The sequence below is a fragment of the Gymnoscopelus braueri genome, assembly GCF_963280865.1.
Source record: "Gymnoscopelus braueri genome assembly, chromosome: 3".
Lineage (NCBI taxonomy): Eukaryota > Metazoa > Chordata > Actinopteri > Myctophiformes > Myctophidae > Gymnoscopelus > Gymnoscopelus braueri.
In genome coordinates this window covers 48,745,407-48,769,230 of record NC_137612.1, presented here as the reverse complement: position 1 = coordinate 48,769,230, position 23,824 = coordinate 48,745,407, and the positions used below count along the sequence as shown (strand labels likewise).

The following is a 23,824-nucleotide window of genomic DNA, read 5'->3' as shown; positions in this document are numbered from 1 at the left end:
TATGATAAACCTGTGAGCGTGGCTGACTCAATGTCCATTGCATACGTCCTGGTTGGGGAGAAGCTCACCTCACATGACTCTCCGCAAAGCTTTGTGGCTGAGGTCACTAAATGTAAATGGAGCATTTATACAGTGCCTTTCGGTACAGCAGTTTTCAATGTATTTAACGTTCTCCCATTCAGTTTAAAACAGAGGAAGTCGCAAAGCTTGTAGCCACGATGCAAAACTTTTTTTTATTTGAAAAGAGGTTATGTTTGAAAATTATGGAAATTGCTATGCCAACTCCAAACAGCACCAAAGACACAATACCAACACTATTTGACCCACTGGTTCCGAAAACTGAAGTTAAATGAGGCGGACTTTATTCGGCAATACAGATTTGCATGCTAGGAAATGTCCCCCTCGCCCCCCCCCCCCCCTTCTCTGACCAGGTGAGTGTTAAATTCATAAAAATGGCTATGCCATCTCTGCAGAGCCCCAAAGACACGATGCCAACACTGTTTGATCCCACTGATTCTGAAAACAGCCCCTATGACCAGGGCCGGATTAACCCTTCGTGGTGCCCTGTGCTACGACCCGTGTCGTTGCCCACCCGGGCCGTTTTGTCAGCGGGGGGATCTGACAAACCACAGACAGTTCTGTCTTCTTTCACTTTCTCCACGCTGTTTGGTGCCCCCCCAAGGTTGGTGCCCTGTGCTTCAGCACCTACAGCCCTTCCGTTAAGCTGGCATTGCCTATGACATGTGCCATCACTACCACTCACCTGGACAGAGAGGGGGTGGGGGGATTTTATAACTTAACCCATTTAGGCCTGAGGCCGATTCTAAAAAACGCCTTCTAAATCCTGATCTACGTTTTCTGAAAAACTTCAAATATTTATTCAAAAATTACAACAAATGTATGTTGCTATATACTGTACATAGCAACAGGAACCCCACAAGGGGTTCCCGTCCTGAAAGGTATAGTTAGAAATAGGGTTCCCGCCCAAAATGGGTTAAACCCTATATTTATAACTTGTAAAAAGTATGGCTTAAGTGGTTATTATATGTTTTGTAATAATCAAAATCTGCAAAGTAACTTGTAACTTACTTAAGGTTACTTACTTAAGGTTACATATATATATATATATATATATATATATATATATATATATATATGGGCCTTTGATCCCAATCATTTCAATTAGTTTATTTCATGGCCCACTTTGATGCTTTGCTATAATGGAGCGACATTAAAAAGAAGACCACCGCGATCCTACACAACGGCTGACAGTATAGGGACACACACACACCCTCTGTCACCATGCCCAGACCGCGTGCCATGGATCGTGGGTCGCAGATGGCACGGGAAGCCATATTCCCCCTGTTAAATTCCTAATAATCTTCTTTTGGATGGGCTCTGTGTGTGTGTGTGTGTGTGTGTGTGTGTGTGTGTGTGTGTGTGTGTGTGTGTGTGTGTGTGTGTGTGTGTGTGTGTGTGTGTGTGTGTGTGTGTGTGTGTGTGTCTTTTGGATGGGCTGTGTGTCGGGACGCCTGGCGGAGGGACTTCTAGTTTTAATTAGAAGATTTGAGGAGGTAAGCCCCCCGTAGAAAAGCACGGGCCCTCTGAGCAGAGGAGCAATTACCGTTTCAAATGAAACGGGCCCCAAGCCACCAAGGAGCCCCTACAGACCCCCCCCCCCCCCCCTTTAAATTCTGAACTTTATTCTGGGGGGAACATTTGCCCAAAATAGCCAATCTAAAATCTTTTGAGCTATTTTCGGCTGCTCTTTCTATTTCAGCCCCCAAACCATAGGAACACGTTAGTGCAACATGTTATTTTAATTGTGGCGAAAACTACAGCGGACTACAGAGCGTGTGACAGCACGGGAACGCAGTCTCACAGGCAGTGCACCAGTGCACCTAGTGCGCACTCTTCCTAGTGCCCAGTCTTCCTGGTGCCCAGATTTCCCGAGTGTCCACTCTTCTCCACCCCTAAGTGCCCACTCTTCCGGGTGCCCAATTTCCCTAGTGCCCACTCTTCCCTAGTGCCCAGTCTTCCTAAAAAGATGGTGCCCGGATTTCCCTAGTGCCCACCTTTCCTGTATTCTGTAGAACACTGAACTGACTGACAGCATGCATTAGTTTTTCCTCCTTTACAAGCAGGAATTGTGTGGAGAGAGAAGGGGAGTGAAAATGGTGAAACAAAAACTAAAGACTGATTGGTGATCTACTGCGTCAGTGGAGTGCAGGTATCTGTTTGAATTGTCATGTTTTACTGTTATTATTTGTCTCCTTTTTGTACCTTTTGTACTGTGTTCCTTGTAATGTTGCTTGTTTTTATGTATGGGGACTACAGATAGAAATTCCGGTGTACACTACATCATGTATGTCCTGTCCAAAACAAATGAAGAAAAACAAATAATATAGAAAAAACTGTAACTTCATGTCACTGGCTTCCATTGAAAATGTCTTGCATCCTATTTGCTTTGAACCTAGCCTGAGTGTGACAAAGCGCAGGCCTTCCAGGCTATGGGATAAGCCTCTCCCAGAGTGACAGCAGATCGGCCATAGCTAACTTTGCTTCTTTTTTTTTTCACAGTGGTGCCATAACCCACCCAGTGAGTTCCAGCAGCGCCGGCAGACAGTTCACCTGGCGAAGAGAACCGAAGATGGTTCATCATGGCATCATTCTTCATTTTGTCTCCCACATGACAAAATGGAGGCCTGTACTCTTTTAGCAAATAACAAAGCAGCCGGTCAGTTGGTTTCATTGGTTTATCTGTGTAATTCTGCATGATGATGATGATGTATGAACCAGAGAAGTGCATTTACTTGAGTTCTGTACTTGAGTGATTTGTTTGAGTATCTGTACTTTACGTGAGCATTTGTACTTTTGGATATGTACGTATAACTTTCACTCCACTACATTCCATACAAAGAATGTACTTTTTACTCTACATTTCTAGGAAGAGAAAAATTACATGGTGAATTAATCACAATGCGCATTGTGAGCTTGTAGATCTGCTTTTTTCAATATTATTGATATTTGGGTGTTCTAGGTGCAGGTGATGGCCCCGAAACCAAAGTTTTTCACCGTCCCGGCTGGTAGCAGAGAGCTCATTTGCATATTAGATGGGTGTCTGTATCGGGACGCCTGGCTGAAGAGGGATTTCCAGTTTTTAATTAGTATATTTCAGTATTTAAGCCCCTCAGAGTAGCAGCCCCTCCCCTCACCACGCTGCTGGCTGTAGGAAATGCCCCCCAAAAGGTTTTTGGGGTACTGCATCGGCAGCCAAAAGCTAATTTGCATATTATATTGGTGTCACGTTGGCCCCCCTAAAGACAACCCACCACCCATTTCTGTGCCTGTGGCACACACTCACATTTTGATTTGGCAGAGACAAACAAAGTACATTTACGCAAGTACTATACTTGAGTACTAATTTTGAGGAAGATTTACTTTTATTTAAATGTATTTTATACTTCTACCCCCACTACATCTCAGAGGCAAAGATTTCACTTTTTACTACACTACTATTTTTTGTTACTTATTGTTACTTAACAAATTAAGCCCTCTTTTATACTTCATATATTCAAAAATATCTTGGCCAGCTATGTGTCGATGTGTGTCCCTCCCTGAGTATGACTCTTAATCCCTAATTGCTCCCGAGCGCCGCACAATGGCTGCTCACTGTTCCTAGTGATTATAGAATGGGTAAAATGCAGAGGACACATTTTAGTAAGGCGGAAATATGCCGTTTTCAATACACGATAGTGCACTTGGTGATACAAGCGTGAAATTTGGCACAGATGTCCTTCATATGACCCTAATTGATAATCAACCTCTGGCCACGCAAACATCCTAAGATTTCAAGATGGCCACCACCAGTTTTCAAAATGGCTGCAACTGGGCCAACATTTTGGACTATATCACTTTGCTGGGGCTGTAAATCTTTGATTTCCCCCTTATTTTATAGGAGAATATGTTCTAGGTATTTCTACCAAGTAAGATAAAAAAATATATATTAGGTTCCAATATGGCGGCATATTTTCCAATATGGCTGCCGATAAATTGCATAAATGTACATTCACATGAGCTTGTAGCACATGTATTTGTATTAATTACCATACACAGAATCAATGTATAGCACATTTTAAAGTGATTTGGTAGCTTTTTAATGACCTAGGGCAACAGACTTTTCAATATGTTCACCAATAAATACGAAAACTTATATATATATAGGGATATTTTCTCAAACAGGTGCTGACCTTTTTCTCTTTCCGTGGAAGGACAAAACTGTATGGCATCTGCTGAACGCATGAAAGAAGCAAAGACCTGATTTGATCCAATAGCTGATGCATTTTCATGAAGGGGGATCCATCTGAGGTCCTTCGACAGCTTTTTCAAGCCAAGTCTTTGTGTCTGGGTTGCTCAGTCGGTAAGCTTTCACCTTCGGATCACATGGTCATGGGTTCGATCAGGATCAGTGTATGAGTAGGTACGGTGAGTGTGGCGCTCCACCTCAGCAATACCAGGGGGTCTATAAGACCCCTGCGTTCTCAGCTGATACTGACAATAAGTCTCAGACTTACTTAATATGAACAAGTGCAACTGCTATGACAACAACGTCAGTATCTGAGCTGCGAATCATGATGTGTCAGATTGTTGGAGCTGGATTTCACCTTATGACCCACACAAAGTACAGATACTTGTAGCACGGAGACAATAAGGAAAAACCAGACTCAGACAGGCAACCAAGGGTGTAAGGAAACATGTTTGTATTCAGATCAGAGAGACAATAGAAGGTTACAGTATATCACAGGTCCGCAACATCGGCCGTCCATCTCTCCGCAGTGTAACAGAGCAAGCACAAGCTTTTAACATTGTCCAGTAACATAAACATATGACATCATAGGATGTGACATCGATGAGGTTCCGGGTGAAGGTGGACTTCTCGGATTGGATGAGAGCGATGGTTACGTCGTCGTCTGATGATGGTATATGATGGTAGATTATGATGGAGGATGATGGTGTGACAGTTTATCTCTGGACAACAGCGTCCCCATGTCTGGGTCAACACGTTTGACATCTTGCTCTGACCCACTGGTCAGTGGAGATTTGGTGACACTAAGGGAGACAGCTGTAGAAGAGAATTCTAGATACAGTGTTCTTAAAACAAAAGATTGCCGCAGAGAAAGCCTGCATGCGTTCGACCTTGGCTTGCAGACAGAGAGACTGCTAGTAGAGAGTACAGAGTACTTTTAACATGACTGAGGTACAGGCCCATATGGGACCATTATTAATAGGACATTTTAACCAGGTTATGGACCCTAGACACATTATGATAATTCAGATAAGAGATCAAAATAACTCTATCAAGCCTACATCTTATCATGATTTGGATAGGGTCAAAGGTCAAGCTGATCAGGTCTTACCTTGTGACATTATTCAAAATCAAATCAGACAGGCAAAGATTTAAATGACTTAAGGCCAAAAATAAATGGTTATGGTTAGATAACATACACATTTATACTTCTTCAAAAGGACTGTATAATTTATTTATTCAAATAGGAAGCAAAACAGGGTTAGTTCATGAATTTCCAAGACACTCCACACGTTTCCACAAGTTTTCCCTTTGCACCTTTGCAAATAACTTTATTATAATTCAAAAAAATCTCAGCTAATGTCACCGTCCCAATCAAACCTTTTCAACATGTTTGGTTTAACTAAGACAGACAATTTTAGCACAGTTTAACGGCATGGCAGCAGAGAGATTGAGAGGGAGGGACAACTCACCAGTCTGCAAGTTTTCATATTGAAATCTGACAAGAAACCTACGTCTCGGGTCATTGATTGTTTCTGAACACGTTCAGAAATAGAAAAGTTACCTTCCTCGTTGTGGAGCTGCAGTCCTTGTGCTTTATCAAGATACAAGTATTTAAAATGGAACGGGACACTTCTGTACTATGTAAATTTGTACATCACTTTACACTTTATTTTGGGAAAAAACTTACGTGATATCATCTTAAAACTCAAGAAATACTTCCTGATTGCATGTAGGCATGTGGCATCAACATCTGTCTATCCAAGACATAAGTTGAAATCTGTAAGACAGAATGGAAATCAAATTTACTGTTCGGCATGGCAGTAGCCTACAGTGGACTGTAGTATGAAACACAGTTTAAAACAGGTTTAGAACCAGATATAAAATTAAAGTTTAGCCCTGTATGTACAATTGTATGTACAATTAGCAGGTAATGTGACCTTATAGTTGTCCAGGAATTGGATTTATGGGGTGGTTTACATTCTCGTTCTAAAATGAAACACAAAATAAAAATGAAACACAAAACACAGCAATTAAACATTAAATCAAATCATATTTAAATCAAATATTTCATCAAACTCCCCTCTATTTGACACCCATATATCTATAATATAGTGTGTTTCAGATGATTTGTTGATGAGAAAGGGGATGAAAAAAAAAAAAAAAATTAAATTAAATTAATTTTTCCCTTTTAAAAAAAAAAAAAAAATTAAAAAGTTATAATTAAAACTTTTAAAATGAAAATATAACAATGAAAAATAAGGAATAAACATCTTTGTTCTGAAGAGTATATTGAAATGAGATAAGTACAGAAAAATCGCTTCTGAAAATTTGCAAATCTACAAGCTCAAAAAATCTTAAGTTAAAATGATAAAATATTTTCAAAACTTTTAAAATAAATCAAAATGACTTTATAATAAACTTAATATTATAGTTAATGTTTCCCAATATTGATATAGAACAAATTGAATCTTATTGTGGGTTAATTTAACGGATCTATGTTTTAAATGGAATTCACTTGAGACTCAGCTACAGGATGACGTTGCCATGGAAACGTGTCTAACATACCACTAACACTTCCTGCTGAAGGAATTATGGGAAATGGAGTCTCAGACCAGAAGGAATTATGGGAAATTGAGTTTTAAGAGACTAATTGACTGGGGAATGAATGAAATCTGCACTAAAATGGTTAGCGAACTAGCGAGACAGACAAACTCAAACACATTCACGCATTCCTGCATAGCTGAAATCGTTCATACATAGATAGCAGAAGGGAGAAAAAGATAAACAGATAGGCACTTTCACTCCTTCGCTCCCTCGCTCGCTCGGACACTCACACACCGTAGACAGCTTGCGGACCCATAGAGAGAGAGAGAGCGAGAGAGAGATAGAGAGAGAAATCGTTCATTAATATACACAGACATACAAACATACCGAACATAGTTATCTTTCAGCACCAAACTAATTTTGGAATGAAAAAGATTTTTGACCTGATTGGTTTACTCATTATTTTAAATGATATTTAAAAGAAATTAAAACCTATTTGTAAGGCAAAAATAATTATACTGATGGTTCAATGAATTTAGAACAGTGTTAATATATATATATATATATATATTTTAAACTTTTAAAACAAGCCTTCATAGTTATAGTGTGATTATTATTCTTGTCTGTGGGCATAGCCTTGTTATGATACCAGCTCTGAACAAGAGAATGTAAACAGATAAGACATGGGAGAAGTGAGAGGCTGTAGGGAAGAGGGGTTTAAAACCTATTGTTAAAGCTTAATATATTAAATGGATGGATGATTTAACTACAGTGGTCAAAATAAAACAAATATATAAGACAAAACAAAAAAATGTACTGACACAATGTACTGAAGTTTCTGAATCAAGGGTGACAACCTGGCAATTGTCGTCTGGGTCGAACATGTTAGTAATGTTCGGTATGCAGCTGGCTGGTAATGTTTCGTACTAAGAGGGATGGTAAGGGTGGTACTGACATTGAAAACACAGATCTGTATACATAGTGTTACCTGTAGCGAGCAGGTAAATGTAGCCAGGATATTGGAGAGCAACACTGGAATACTCTCCTCTTATGGGTTGATATGAGACCCGATTTGTAACATTAACCCACATATAGCAAATAGGCAGTGTAAAAGGGTGCCTATATCACAGGGGTTAATCTGGTAGGTCAAATATCAGTATAGAAGGAAAATTAGTACATTATGACAATTGTAAGGATATATTCATGCAGGCACACAGACAAACCCCCTACATCTGATAGTCAAACATCAGTGTAAAAAAACGTTGGGGTGTCTCCGGTGGTCTCATAAACATATACAGAGACAAAGACAAACTATATAATGACCCAGGTAGATAAGAGAATTTATGAGACATTCAGGAATGTTCTCCCAGGGATAAAAGGTGATAAAACATTTTTACTTGACTCACTCCCTAGCGGAGTTGTGTTAAACAGTAATTTACAAACAGGCTGATAATTATGAGACAAATGGTTCGGTAAAGACAATAAAGAAAAAGGTATACTCATCAGATCAAGGCAGGGATAAGTTACATGGAGATCCCAATCACTGGATCATGGTACAATAAAAATAAAAATATATACTCATCAAATCTGATGTTGGTTCAGGGATCCCGACCCCGATGGCTGGACCATGTGGAATTTGAGACATGTCGAGGGTCCAGTCCAAAGGTCCAGCGATCGCGTCCAGGTCCAAAACAAAATAAATTGTGATACTGTTCAAAGTTAACCTTCATCTGAATAGAAGTGATAAGTCGTTACACCCAAGGCCGGTTCGTTTGATACGTATTAAAACATGGTCTGCCGGGGAAGAGAGTCTGACAATAGCTCAGTTCCCCCCGTCCATATTTCAAACATATCCTGGCTCGATAAGGACCAATTGTTGGAGCTGGATTTCACCTTATGACCCACACAAAGTACAGATACTTGTAGCACGGAGACAATAAGGAAAAACCAGACTCAGACAGGCAACCAAGGGTGTAAGGAAACATGTTTGTATTCAGATCAGAGAGACAATAGAAGGTTACAGTATATCACAGGTCCGCAACATCGGCCGTCCATCTCTCCGCAGTGTAACAGAGCAAGCACGAGCTTTTAACATTGTCCAGTAACATAAACATATGACATCATAGGATGTGACATCGATGAGGTTCCGGGTGAAGGTGGACTTCTCGGATTGGATGAGAGCGATGGTTACGTCGTCGTCTGATGATGGTAGATGATGGTAGATTATGATGGAGGATGATGGTGTGACAGTTTATCTCTGGACAACAGCGTCCCCATGTCTGGGTCAACACGTTTGACATCTTGCTCTGACCCACTGGTCAGTGGAGATTTGGTGACACTAAGGGAGACAGCTGTAGAAGAGAATTCTAGATACAGTGTTCTTAAAACAAAAGATTGCCGCAGAGAAAGCCTGCATGCGTTCGACCTTGGCTTGCAGACAGAGAGACTGCTAGTAGAGAGTACAGAGTACTTTTAACATGACTGAGGTACAGGCCCATATGGGACCATTATTAATAGGACATTTTAACCAGGTTATGGACCCTAGACACATTATGATAATTCAGATAAGAGATCAAAATAACTCTATCACAGATGCTCTCATCTGCAGCTCTGCCTCAGATACTGACATTGTTGACATAACAGTTTCACTTGTTCAAAGACTTGGCTTGAATTAGCTGTGGATTGCCTTTGGAAGGAGGGAAGGATCTCAGATGGATCCCGTTCATGAAATTGCATCAGCTATTGAATCAAAGTCATCAGGTCTTTGCTTCTTTCATGCATTCAGGGGATAACACACAGTTTCGTCCTTCCATGGAAAGGGAAAAAGGTCAGCATGGCAAACAACATTCAAATTAGGTTCAACACCTGTTGCAATAAATGATAAACATATGCAAGTCATTGAGGAGTTCATAGTACTCATGTACGATAGAACTTCATAGAAGCAGTTCCTACAAGAAAGTGAATGCAAGTGAAGTGCATTCCAAGCAGGACATATATGGGGCCAGTCACTCTTGTGCAGTCCTGTTTGCCAAATTATGCCAGAAGCTGACACGATGTGGATGTAAAAAAGCATGTTCTGGACACTGCAAATGCTTTAAGTTTGGACTTATCTGCACACCCCTCTGTGGTTGCAGTTGCTAGTACACTGGCCTGTCACTTGCCCAGCCACCATTGTAAATGAAAATGTATAATGACTTGATAACAAAACAAAAAGTAAGCACTAAGCTTTACCAAGCTAATAAATCACTTTCAAATGTTCCATAAATGGATTCTGTGAATGGTAATTAATACAAATACATGTACTACAAGCTCATGTGGATAAACCATAAGCAGATGCACATTTCTGCAATTTATCGGCAGCCATATTGGAATACATGCCGCCATATTGGAACCTAATGTTATTTTTTTATCTTACTTGGTAGGAATACCTCCAGAACATATTCTCTTATATTAAAATAAGCCCCAGCAAAGCGATATAGTCCAACACATTGGCAGCCATTTTGAAAACTGCTGGTGGCCATCTTGAAATCTTAGGAATTCTGCGTGGCCAGAGGTTGATTATCAATTAGGGTCATATGAAGGTCATCTGTGCCAAATTTCGCGCTTGTATCACCAAGTGCACTATGGTATAAATTTTCCGCCTTACTATTTAACGTATGTGCATATATACAGTGACAAAAAAACACCCCAAGGAATGGGGACCTATATAATTATTGCCTATTACCTCACAAAGCGTCACATTGCTATGCGTCAGCATCGCAATGTCCCATTTCACGAAACTTGTGAAATGGGACATTCTCGGTAATGAGTACTTTTACTTTTGGCACTTAAGTATATTTCAATACCAATACCTTATACTTTTACTCTTTGTCTGGCATGGATAGCTGTGGCATAACTTAATTACGCCCACAGGCTATTGTGTATTCCGTAATCTTTGCATATGACATGATATGTCCAATGTCCGGCCCGGGTGCCAATCATAGCACAAGGGCACATCTTATACGGCCTGCAGCTTCCTTCCTCAAATTGATTATTTATGACCCACCAGTAACAGTCATGATTTCATACACTGAAGTTTTGAAATTAACCTGCGGATAGGCTTAGTAGAATTTGTAATTACTACTGCTTGTTCCTTTTATTGTCTCCTTCTCAAGATGTTATGTTGAGACCTTTACACACTTGGTTAGATTTGGGTTCACTGCCATTTGAACAAAATGCTTTTTATTGGAGTGTAATAGCAATACAGTGCATGCATGTGAAAAAAAAGTTTTTTGGTTTGTTCACAGCACAGACGAGAGGCTCACATTTACTTGACTGCCAACAAAATGCTATTGATTGCACTGTAGTTACTGTACATAACATTGTTACCCTAATGTGATGCATTTGTATGTGACTTTGTTATGATACAGGTACAGTATGACAAGAGATGTAGAGAACACCTGAAATGTAGAATAAAATAAAATAAAAATAACTATTTGAACACGTAGGGGAAATTCAATTTTCAGCTTCACCCAGCTGATTGGTGCTCAAGTGGTCAGACTTGAGCGCAGGAGGGGAGCGTTGCGATGCAATTGAGGTGTTGTGAGCTTTTAGATCATCTTTCTCTCTCTGACCTTGTCTGTGACCCGCGGGAGGCCCCCCCCACAGAGGCACACATTTCTGATGTGGTCCGGCCATGTGACACCAAGTGCCATTCATAACGTTCTTGTGTAGACGCCATCCAGGGCCTTTTCCTGCTTGCACAGCATGTCCAGAACAGGGATGCTAGGGTTCTTGTGGTTAACTGCCTGCTCCAACAAGTGTTGAAATCTTCATCCAAACTCCCATCATTTAATTTCATCTGTCTTCTACATCATTAGCATGAACATAGAACTACTCATTAAAAATGAAACAACTCTCCTTATCTGGACAAATGACACACAGTTTGTCTGCCCTGACGAGGCTAATCAGGGACACATTAAAGGCCATTTGGAACCCAGTGTCACCAAACGAGCTCATTTATATTACCAGTTAATGCTAAGATCCAAAAATGATCCAATAATGGCCCTCGAGTCTCTCAAAATGTCATTAGTTAATTTTAGTATGAAAAAGGGTCAATTAACTAGTGGTGAAGACTTTTTTCTTATTTTACTTAGGTAAAAGTGGCAATAGCACAATGTAGAAATACTTTGTCAAAAGTATTGCATTATGAATTTTACCTGAGTGAAAGTACAAAAGTATTGGCATAAAAATATACTTACTGTACCAAAAGCAAAAGTAGTCATCGTGCAGAATGTCCCTAGAATGTTAAACACGTTTTTCTTCCCAAAAAGTTTTCTACCTTTGTCAAAATCTTTAAAAAAAAACATATCATACGTGCAAGCTCTTTAAAATAGGGCTTTATTAGTATGTTCTGTAATAATAATCTAAATCTACAAAGTAACTAGTAACTAAAGGTACAAGTACCTAAAGTTATGAGGTATATTATGTTACCAGGTTAATTATTTGGGATGCTAATGACCCCGAGTCCATCTAAATGGCATTCTTCTATGCCTATTTCGTGTGAAAAATGGGTCATTGACTCATTTGACATTTAACGTTTCAATATACGGATATCTGGCACTGTGAATATTGGTATTTCTGGAATAAGATTTGGTCTGTTTGGAGACAGGATATATTGATCGATGCAGAGTTGTGTGGCCCTGAGGTATACTGCAAAACAGCGGTTTCAATTTTTTTTTTGCTTCAGTCCTCTTTTCTTGATTTCTGAATAAGTACTCCTTTACTCGACTACAATATTTTGCTTAAACTGTAAGAGAAAGCATCTTGTTGCTGAAACCTTGTCCAAAACAGTGACTTTAAATGGAAAACAGAACCTGTGTTCCAATGGATCCGATGTAGCTATTATTTAGTCACAACTGTTGTTATTATTTTCATTGATTCAATATTCATACAGGACCTAGAGAAAGACGTAACCATTTTCACTTGGAAAACTTTTCAATTGCAAGAAAATTGCAGATCTACAAGCTCACAACTTGTGAGCTTGCCTTGTAGATCCGCTATTTTTGCTACTTTTGTGTGACACTGTAGTAGGATGAAGTAGGGCATTCATTTAAAACAACAAATATGAACAGTTGAAATATGGCGATATAAGGTTTCTGCCCGACAGCGACGATATGACGATATGATGCTATGATTGAATGATGACCAACCTTTCGAAGAACTCGATTTTCAGGCCGCCATGTGGCCTTCAAATCTAGTCCTATTTTGCACTGATCAGAGCAATGGTCACTGAGTTAACCCATTAAGACCTGAGGCCGATTCTACAAATGCCTTCTAAATCAGTAGTTTTCAAACTTTTTCATGCCAAGGACCCCCAAATTGATATGTAGGCTATGTGGCCGCGGACCCCCATCTGAAAATGTTTTGTGACAGGGACCCGCAGAAGAGAAGATTTATTGCATTAAAAAACACTTTTCAAGATTTTTCTAAACTGTTCAAAAATAGCAGATGTACAAGCTCGCAGCTCGGCACATCTAAAATGACACAGATGCCTTCCCGGTTTTAACGGGTTAAGGCCATTTGAAGTGTAGTAACACTGCTGTAACACTGCTGTAGTGCCCCATACGTGTGCAATTTAGTTTTTTTGATGTGACTATTCTCATGGCTGATCCCAGAACAATGTTTCTGTAGAGTTTGGTGCGGTTTTGAGCAATGGTGCACCTGTGGTCAGCACCCCCAGGGGCCACATATTTTCATGGCGGACCCCTGAACTGTGGCTGCGTTAACTTTGGCGCAGATTGGATCAACAGTGGGCCTTGTCTTGAATGTACAGTATGAGCTTTGATATCCTGTCAGTATATAACAACTATTTGCATATCCAGCCATTCCAGAGCATCAACATTGCATGTGACGAGAGGACTGTACTGGCCTAGGTCTCATTTCAAATGATGTTTCATTTCAAATGTATCACATCTAACATCGCTATTATGTTGCAGTGATATTCTCAGGGTTGGATTTGCTGGGGGGAGATACATTGGGGACATGAAATTAAATACATGCATTTCCTTTTGGAAAGTGGATAGACTGTCTGATATGTCATGATGTTTATGTTGGATAATATCAAAAAATCAAAAAATAAATTAACAACCACTGGCCCTACTTTCAAATGCCCCCATAGAGGTCCACGTTTCCGATGTGGTCCGCCCATGTGACATCAAGTGCCATTCGTACATAGCATTCTTGTGTAGACACCATGTTGTCTTGGCCCCGTACAGCAGTACTGATTCTACTGTGCCTCTTGAGGTCATCTCCCCTGATTTCCACACTCTCCTCATACCGTACAAGGCATTCCAGGCAAATGCCCTCGGGCCTTCTACCCTTCAACAGCTTCCACCTTCAAATTTAGACTTTTAAGGAAAATGGGAAAAAATAACATGTGTTCCAGTGGATCCAGTGTCGTTATTATTCAATCACAAGCTCTTGTAAGTACTTTTCATTGGTTAGATATTTATACTTTCATAAAAAAAAGGAGGAAAAAATAGCAAAATAGCCGATCTATAAGCTCTATATATCAGCTATTATATCAGCTATTTTGCTACTTTTGTGTCACACTTTCGTACCCTATGACAAAGTAGGAAAAACAAAAAGCAAAACATTAAAGAGTGGAAATATGGAGACACAAGGTTTCTGCTGACAGTGACAATGTCCTGTTCCATTCAGGCCCCTAGACATTGAAGTCCTCAACTACCTCGAGCACCGTCCCTGGCATTAATGGTTTTGTCCTCCATTTTGAAAGTCATTACTTTAGTTTTCCTGGCATTGAGCTCGAGGCCGATCTTCCTGCACTCCCATTTCTACTGCCAGCACTAGATCCCTTCAACACAGTGCAACACATTCTCACAAATAGGGGCTGGGCCTTCTCGTCCAAAAGTCGCTCGTATAAATTCTGTCTGAAATGCTTTGTACAATAACTCGCCTTGATGTTTGCCCAGAAAATGATTCACAAAGGACGCAGCAGCAGCCAGCATGTTCTGATACAAGCTTACACGTGTACAGAGTACCAAACACCTCTACAGGAAGTCAGCAAGCCCAATTATTTCCCCTAAGTTCAAAGGCACGGCGTGATACTGCGTAAACAATGACAGCAAAAAGATAAAGCAGATAAAGACTTTTGATCACATTAAAGCTAAAGTTTTAAAAAGGAGTAAGGGGGAAAACAATAATGTATATTTTATAAATAAATGAAATGAAGAAAAACATCTCTCTCACTCTGTCTGTCTGTCTCTCTCTCTCACACTCTGTCCGTCCATCCGTCTCTCTCTCTCTCTCTCTCTCTCTCTCTCTCTCTCTCTCTCTCTCTCTCTCTCTCTCTCTCTCTCTTTCTGTCACAACCACAATTATCAATTGTTTTCTCAAGCAAACAAAGACATTTTTGATCCCATCAGAGGTACCTTTACAACGTTTTTATGTTTAAAGGACTGGGGGGATAATGCAAAACATATACATATATATGAAATATAAATGAAAGCAACGGACAGACGGATGAGGATAAGTAAGAAGTGGGATCAGTAAACAAGGAGGACAGGTGTTGTAGATGCAAATGAAAGACGAGGACAGATGGCTCCCTGCTACATCGCTCACTCAAACAAATTCCCCGAAAAATTGTCCACAAGCTAAGCATAAAATAAATAAATATACAAACTCACAATGCGTCGCGATGTGACGCATTGTGAGCTTGTAGATCGGCTATTTTTTGGCGAATGTTTCCCCCCAGAATAGGGATGCTAGGGAGTGAGAGGGGTAAACAAGGGGGACAGGTGTTGTGGATGCAAATGAAAGGCGTGGACAGATGGCACTCACTCTGTGGGAGACAGACAGACAGACAGACAGACAGACAGACAGACAGACAGACAGACAGACAGACAGACAGACAGACAGACAGACAGACAGACAGACAGATAGATAGATAGATAGACAGACAGCGGTATGTATCATTGTCACACTGCAGACTTCCAGCATCAAAGCAGAGCCTGCTGCTGCTTACTGTTGCTGCTGTGCAGCTCACAACAGAGATGTGTGACAGCCTCCAACCAACACAAACAGGGCCCGTAAACTTTGGAAGGCAGTCATAGCCAATTGGAATGGGATGTGAAAAAGCAGACGTATATACATCTTGATCACACAACCCCAAAAATAATGTGTACCGATGTGCGTGAGTTTTGGACAAAATATGTAGGAGTTGTAGCAAAAAGTGTGTTTTGAAGGAAAAGATAAATGGCGGAAGATGTAATATGGACAAAGTATGAAGAGTGTTGATCCAAGGAATCCAGGGGAAACAAATATTTAAAGAGTTATTGGCCAAAACGCAAAGTGGGCTGTTGTAGCCCCACCATGAGGCCAATGTGTACAATTTGGGGTGGAGGTTCTTCCTTGGCTTACTGTGAGTGTATGTGCAAAGTTTCATTGCAATTGGGCGCTGCGTTCATGATAATCAGACTAGATATATTGTAGGTCTTCATCACATGACTATAGAGATCATGTGTACAGATTTGCGACTATGACTAAAACAACATAAAAATTTGCACTGGTACATGTGTGAGTGAGCCTGTGTGCCTGTGTGCAGCATAAAGTCTGTCCCTGCCAGTGTTGCCAGATCTTGAGAGAGAAATAAGCAACCAGGTCTATGAAAACAAGCCCAAAAGAAGCTACTGTAGGCCACATGAGCATCCCCCTATTTGAAAATAGCCGATCTACAACCTCACAATGTGTCGCATCGCGCTGTGTTATGAGCTTGTAGATCCACTATTCTCAAAAAAAGAAAGTAGAAAAAAAGGGAAACATTTTGAATGTTTTTTTTAAACATTTTAACAACACAAATCTGATACAGGGATCACAAAATACTGTTAGATGGAGAGGTTTGTGGACAAATACATATTAGGGGTCCTTGACATGAAAATGAACCACTGGGTTAAATAAGGAATAGCAAACAAGCCCAAATAAGCAACTACACTTTAGAAACAAGCCCAGAACCTACCCACAACCCGCAACTACCAATATTTACAAGCAACTTTACAGAAAAACAAGCCCAAAGTCGCCAAGCGGACATGGCAACACTGGTCCCTGCTGTTCCTACAGTCTGTAAGCCCTGGAGAGATGTGTTAGTCTGACTCTGGGATCACTGCCAACACACACGTGCAACACACGCACGCACACATTCACGCACACACACACACACACACACACACACACACACACACACACACACACACACACACACACACACACACACACACACACACACACACACACACACACACACACACACACACACACACACACACACACACGCCACTCTTACCCACGAGACGGCTGTTCAAGGCGGTGGCAGAGTGGGACTGGGAGACGCCAGGCCTCTCACCAGCAGCCTCTCACCCACACCTACGCAGAACCACTGTTGCCAGATTTTGCGAGAGAAATAAGCAACAAGGTCTATGAAAACAAGCCCAAAAAGAAGAGACCAGAGGCCATGTGAGCACTTTAAAACATATACATTGGCCATTTCAAAATCTTGAAAAAAAAAGTGAAACATTTTGAATATTTTTCAAACATTTTAAAAACACAAATCACTCATATGGGGGTCCCTGGCACAACATATGTTTAGATGGAGGGGGTCGGTGGACAAATACATTAATTACATTAATTTGGGGGTTCTTAAAAATATATATTTGAGAACCACTGGTTTAAACGACATTAGGAAACAAGCCCAAATAAGCAACTACACTTTAGAAACAAGCTCAAAGAAACGCAACCCGCAACTACCAATATTTACGAGACACACATACAACCTTGCGAGCTTTTTCTGAAACATCCCCTCTAGAGCCAGCAACCAGAGGGTAAGCTCTTCTTTTAGATGAGTGCTCCTCAAACATTTTCATGTCAAGGACCACCACATTGTATTTGGCCAGGGACCCCCGTCTGAAAAGATTTGCAGCCATCTATCTCTATCTATCTATCTATCTATCTATCTATTCCCATAGTGTTACATTAATCATTTTAACAGCAGATATTTCTGAATGTGGGACTCATTCATTACGTTAAAACGGTAACGGCAGCCAGCCCCTCCCCCATTCCTTCCCATCTCCGCCGACAAATGGCGTCATGGGATGGATGGCGGACATGCAAATGAGATGGTTATTACAGCGGGTGTTCATCAACGCCTGTGCGGGTGCGAATTCAACGGCTTGATGAATATGCATGCAAATTTGTTAATTAACTTAATTACTGGGCTGAAAATTCATTTGTCTTTTGCTGTGCGCCGCAAACGGCTCTTAGCATGTCTCAGTCATTACTCACCCTCCATGCTATTTAAAAAACACTTTGATCCACATTTCTGTATGCTGTGGTGGAAAGTAACTATATTAAAGTACTGCATGTAATACAATGTTGACATACTTTTACTTTACTTGAGTATTAATACTTCTACTCCACTACATCTCAAAGGCAAATATTGTACACTTTTTACTCCACTTACATTATATGAAAACTTTTGTACATTTAGATTATTATTACATACATTAACCACGTAAGTCCTATTTTATACTTCTATGAAATCTATATGCTTACAACTTGTCACATTGTGGCACAGTGTGAGCTTACATCTTTTATGTCTGAATCTTTTTGAAAATATCTTGAATGTATTTTTGTGTTTTGATTATATTAATCTCAAGCAGGATGTATGTCTGCCATCTTGGAATTGGAAGGTCGATCTACTGCCTACTGAAGGTCGATCTACCATTTCTTCCGTCCCGTAAAGGTTCTGTGTCTCTCTCTCTCTCTCTCTCTCTCTCTCTCTCTCTCTCTCTCTCTCTCTCTCTCTCTCTCTCTCTCTCTCTCTCTCTGGTTCCTGTACACTTCAGAGTGTGTGTTCTCTCTAATAGAGCTTGTTAATGATGCGTGTTAGAGTCAGAGTGAGCATCTTGTTCAGGCGTACAGGGTAGATCTCTACATGCAAATGGCACAGCGTGCCGTAGCAATTAATGGCTGCCAAGATGCCAGCAATGAGACACCAGCATACAAACCCACGCACGCACTCACGCACGCTCAGTCACGCTGTCTGTGTCGCTGTTAACAAAGATCTGCTCACCACCTAGCTGACGTGTGTGTCGGGAGCCTTTTACTTTTATTTTTCATTTCTTACATTTAGTTTTTAATTGTTATTTCAAAAATATACATTATTTAACCGGGGGAAAACCCCAGAAAAAGATCTAAGATTTTCATTCATTAAAAACTAATTCTAAAGAATTTCATGAATGAAAATAAAAACAAAAAACTAATCGTAAATTAGGATTAAGAGACCAGTTTGGGTCATGAGCTAAAAAGTACAAATGTACAAATTGTTACTACGGCAGGTTTTAGGCCTTGATCAATTCAATTCAAGATCATTAAGTTGTATCAGGAGAATTTACATATTGCTGCTGCCGGACAAAAACGTCAACGCTCCAACATTATTAAAGAAAGAAAGAAAGAAAGAAAGAAAGAAAGACAGAAAGAATTTAAAAAAAAGTTATGCAACAACGTCCCAGCTTTAAAAAACCTGGTGTTGTCATCATGGTTGTTCTGCGCTGCGATTGGCTAATGGCTGGCTGCCCTCCAGGGCCAGATGATGTGATAGGTCCATCTGGTGAGGGGGGGGGATTAGTCATTGACTCGTACCCTGGTTGTGTGTGTGTGCGTGTGCGTGTGTGTGTGTGTGTGTGTGTGTTACTGCCCACACACGAGCTGTGTGCTGTGACCCCACCCACCCAACCACCAGACCCCCAATCTGGAACAATGAGTTCATATCTCTCTGTTTCATTGTCTCCGCCAGGCCGAAAGGCATGGCTGAGACTACATTTTGCACCCTGTCCGTCCGTGTGTGTGTGTGTGTGTGTGTGTGTCCGTCACCCCGTCCATCCATCTCAGTTTTTAGTGAACCGTTGGCACCGTTGGCATGATTGCAGTGAAACTGTGCACACACACTCCCTGAATGCCAGAGCAGGACCTCTGCCCCAAAATGTTCACCTCTGCCTTTCACGCATATCGGTACATATGATCTCTATAGTCATGTGATCAAGACAGATCTGTTTGATTTTTCATATTCCATCCTGATTGGCTAAGATTGACATCTAAAGTTTGCAGGACTGGCCTGTTTTGAACAAAATGCCGCAAATCATGAACGCAGCGTCCCAGTGCGGAGAAACTTTGCACGCACAATCGCACTACATTGAGGAACAAATTCCACCCTTTCAACATTGCCCTATTATAGCGCCACCAGGAGGCTGATTTTTGCAAAACTATTATTTGATATTACTCCTACACATTTTGTCCAAACATCATGCAAATCAGTACACATTATCTCTATAGTCAAGTGATCAAGACGGATCTGTCCGATTTCTCACATAATAACTCACAGAATATTGCTGGCCCACACTAACCTACTGTACCTGACCTGTGCTCCGAGGAGCACTTTTTCTAGTCTTCAAAGTGAGTTTTGGTCGTGGCTTCTGCTAGGTGAATGTGTGTTACTTTAAAAAAAAAATTGCACAAAAGTGTTTAAAATGACATTTTACCTATTTTCTTTTTACTAGAATAGCAAAAATAGCCACTCTACAATCAGTAAATGTCTCAATCAAAGAGCAGGGAGACCAAATACAACCACGCCAATTGTAGAAGTTATATTGCCTTAAAGGTTTAATGACATTCACTTTTACACCACATTCAAAGTCTTTGTCCTGGTCCTTCAAAAGTGTACAAAAAGTTTTAAGTGAAAATTCAATTCCAGTGATCCATGGCAGGTGTTTTTCTCTCACATTTCTAAAGCCTTTTCAACTGCAATGAAAAAATAAATCTTTGCCTGTGGGTGTCGCTGGTGAGGGATTTTGCCTGTCAATCATCGCCTCTGCTCCGCCCCCCCCAAAGGAAAGGATAGGGGAGGGGAGGGGCGAGGAGGAGAGTGGGCGGGATTAATCGACTGTGACCTCACTGTCGAAGGGCCAAGCTCAGATTACTTTTCAGCCTAGTTATTCAGAAAACCCCAGACCACAGAAAATCCACTGAATGTTCTAAGTTCAGGTTTTTTGGGTGTAATTGAGGTCTTAAAACCCCAAATAAAACATTGGTCATGATACCTTTAACATTCTCTACCATAAAGATTGGACAATTAGTACTTCTTACACTTCTGTATGGCAGCAAGCCTTGAGAGCATGTAATCCCAGACTATTCTCCCTCCAGTTAGAACACCACCTCACCCCCTAGCACTCACGTGTGTGTGTGTGTGTGTGTGTGTGTGTGTGTGTGTGTGTGTGTGTGTGTGTGTGTGTGTGTGTGTGTGTGTCAGATTATGCACACACGGTGCAGGTCTGAAAGGAAACATCAATCAAATGAGGCGGTTAAAAAGCAGATATAATAAGAAATCTTTCAACTATGTATCACAGACGTTGGCATTGCTCTTGCTACATATTACTGAGGAAAACATCAACAGTGATAGATAATACTGGACATGACATGTGCAGAGTGTGGAGCTCCAACCCAAGGGTTTGGATTAGTCCAGGACTTGTGCATAAAAAGACGAACGTGCATAAAAAGACGAACGTGCATAAAAAGACGAACGCTCAGGCACCAAACTGTCCTCGTCCTGTAGTGTTGGGACACCTTTGTCAAAACAACAGGGGACGACAACACATAACACATATGGCCAAATAGCACAGCCACCCGACACCCGTGCCTGGGAGGACATTTGGTATTCTAATCTAAATGATGAATATGGATCACGAAATGGTGTTTTGTTGAAATGGAGCAGTGGTAGAAGAAAAACTCCTGTTTTATTTACTCAAATAAACACCACAACGTAGAAATACTCCGGTAAGTAAAAGGCCTGTATTCAACATTTTACTTAAATCACTTAAAAAACTTTAATCACATCAAAATAAACGTACAGTTGTTCTTTTTTTTTTCAGAGCTATTTTCGAATAGATGATTTATAAAATAGAGCTTAGCTGGTTAATGTACATGTTTTGTATAAATCGAAACCTACAAATTAAATAAGAACTAATGTGGTAAATAATTGTAGTGGAGTTAAAAGTAATAGAAGTAATATTTTCCTCTGGGATGTAGTAGTGTAGAAGTTCAAATTATTCAACATTATTCTCAACATTGTATTTAAGTACAACACTTGAATGTTCACACACTGCCATAGCTTGAAAACAGCCAAAATTGAATGCATATTTTCAAAACTTTGCCTCAAACATTTTTCAAGCTATGGCAGTGTGCGAGACTCTGTTATTCCTCAACAAATGTTAATCTATGTTCTATGCACTTTATATAGACTATGCTGCATTTTATTTGTTTTTGCTGAATGTAAGGGCGTGTGTCTGTGTACGTGTTAAAGAAATAGCACACTTTGTAGAGGCAGAGGTTTGGGTTGTGTAGTTACCTCTACATGACGTACTGTAACTAGTCCAAGTGGCGAGATATCTTGCTCCGTTGTGCAGTTGATTAAAAATGTATAATCCAAAAATAGTGTCTCATTGGCTTCCATTTATGATGAAACAGCTCTCAAAGTCACTCTAATTAAACTATACAACGTATCTCTTAGCACACGATTCCCGTTGAGGCCGGTCGATTTGACATATGGCTCGAGTGTGTGCCGCAAAAACTGTGGGAGGAATAGTCGCCCAAGTAGCCTACTATAGTGTAGTTGTCCTCTCGGGCAACCGCACTAATTATGGAGTTTGTCTTAATTTCAATACAGCAATGCATTGATATTAAAAGGAAAATGTACTTTGTAATGTGTACTTTCATAGTTGAGTGGAGAGACCAAAGGTCCCCTGGTATGTGTTGAACCGTCCCTGAGCAAGGCACTAATGCCCTGCTCCCTAGATGACACACACACACACACACACACACACACACACACACACACACACACACACACACACACACACACACACACACACACACACACACACACACACACAGATATTGTTCAATGTCTTATTGAATTGCATTAGAATAAGTCTGTCAGAGACATCTACTGGTACAAATGTTATATTGCATCGTGTGTGTGTGTGTGTGTGTGTGTGTGTGTGTGTGTGTGTGTGTGTGTGTGTGTGTGTGTGTGTGTGTAGTCTCTTGAGCTAGACTGTTGCCTCCCACACATTCTCATACAGTCTGCACAACGAAAACGCTGAAAAAGATCCGGGAGTAAAGCGGAAGCCCCCGCCTCTCCTCACTTCTGTTTTCTCCAGTGTAAGTTTCCCCTGCTCCACCAACAAAGCCGGACTTTTCCAGCTGTTACTGGACGCAACCACCGCAACAACAACAACAACAGGGCCTTCCTCAAGCCCAGCGACACCCGATGACGTCACACGCCGCGCTACACCATCCCGTGCGGTGACCTCGGATGACGTCACCCACCGATCCGGAGGTTCCAGAGCTGGCCATGCTGTGCCTGCGCAGAATTACCTCTTCCACCAGCAACAACCATATCCTTAACCCAACCAATTAATTCAATAACTAATATTCCTACTACTACTACTACTACTATGAGTACTACTACTATTGGCACCTTCCTAACTCTATGACTGGCTGCCTAGATAGCTTCCAAACCGCCCCCCCAACAGGTCTTCTAGTGCTGACCTGCTCAAAGTGCCTACAATGACATAAAAAACACGGTGAAGCAGCATTCTGCTTCTGCGGGCCGACGGCGTGAAATAAACTCCCATTACACCTAAGACAGGCAGCCTCAGTGGATAGCTTTAAAGCACAGCTTAAGACCTATTTCTTCCCTCCTTGCTTTTAGTTGATTTTTAAATCTCTGTGTTGTTATTCATCTCCTCACTGTTTTGCCTGATTCACTGCCTTTTTGCTATTATTTGAATGTTGAATGTTTTATGCTTTTGCTTTATTGTTAAATTAGTTGTACTTTTTCTGTAATTTTATTCTTGCTCTGTA

General features: G+C 40.8%; 1 protein-coding gene across 1 annotated transcript in view; it reads left to right on the top strand.

Moving 5' to 3' along the window:
• The window catches only part of mtss1 (MTSS I-BAR domain containing 1), a 745,180-nt gene that overhangs the window by 538,830 nt on the left and 182,526 nt on the right, over positions 1 to 23,824 (top strand). The gene's annotated exons all lie outside the window — the stretch shown is intronic.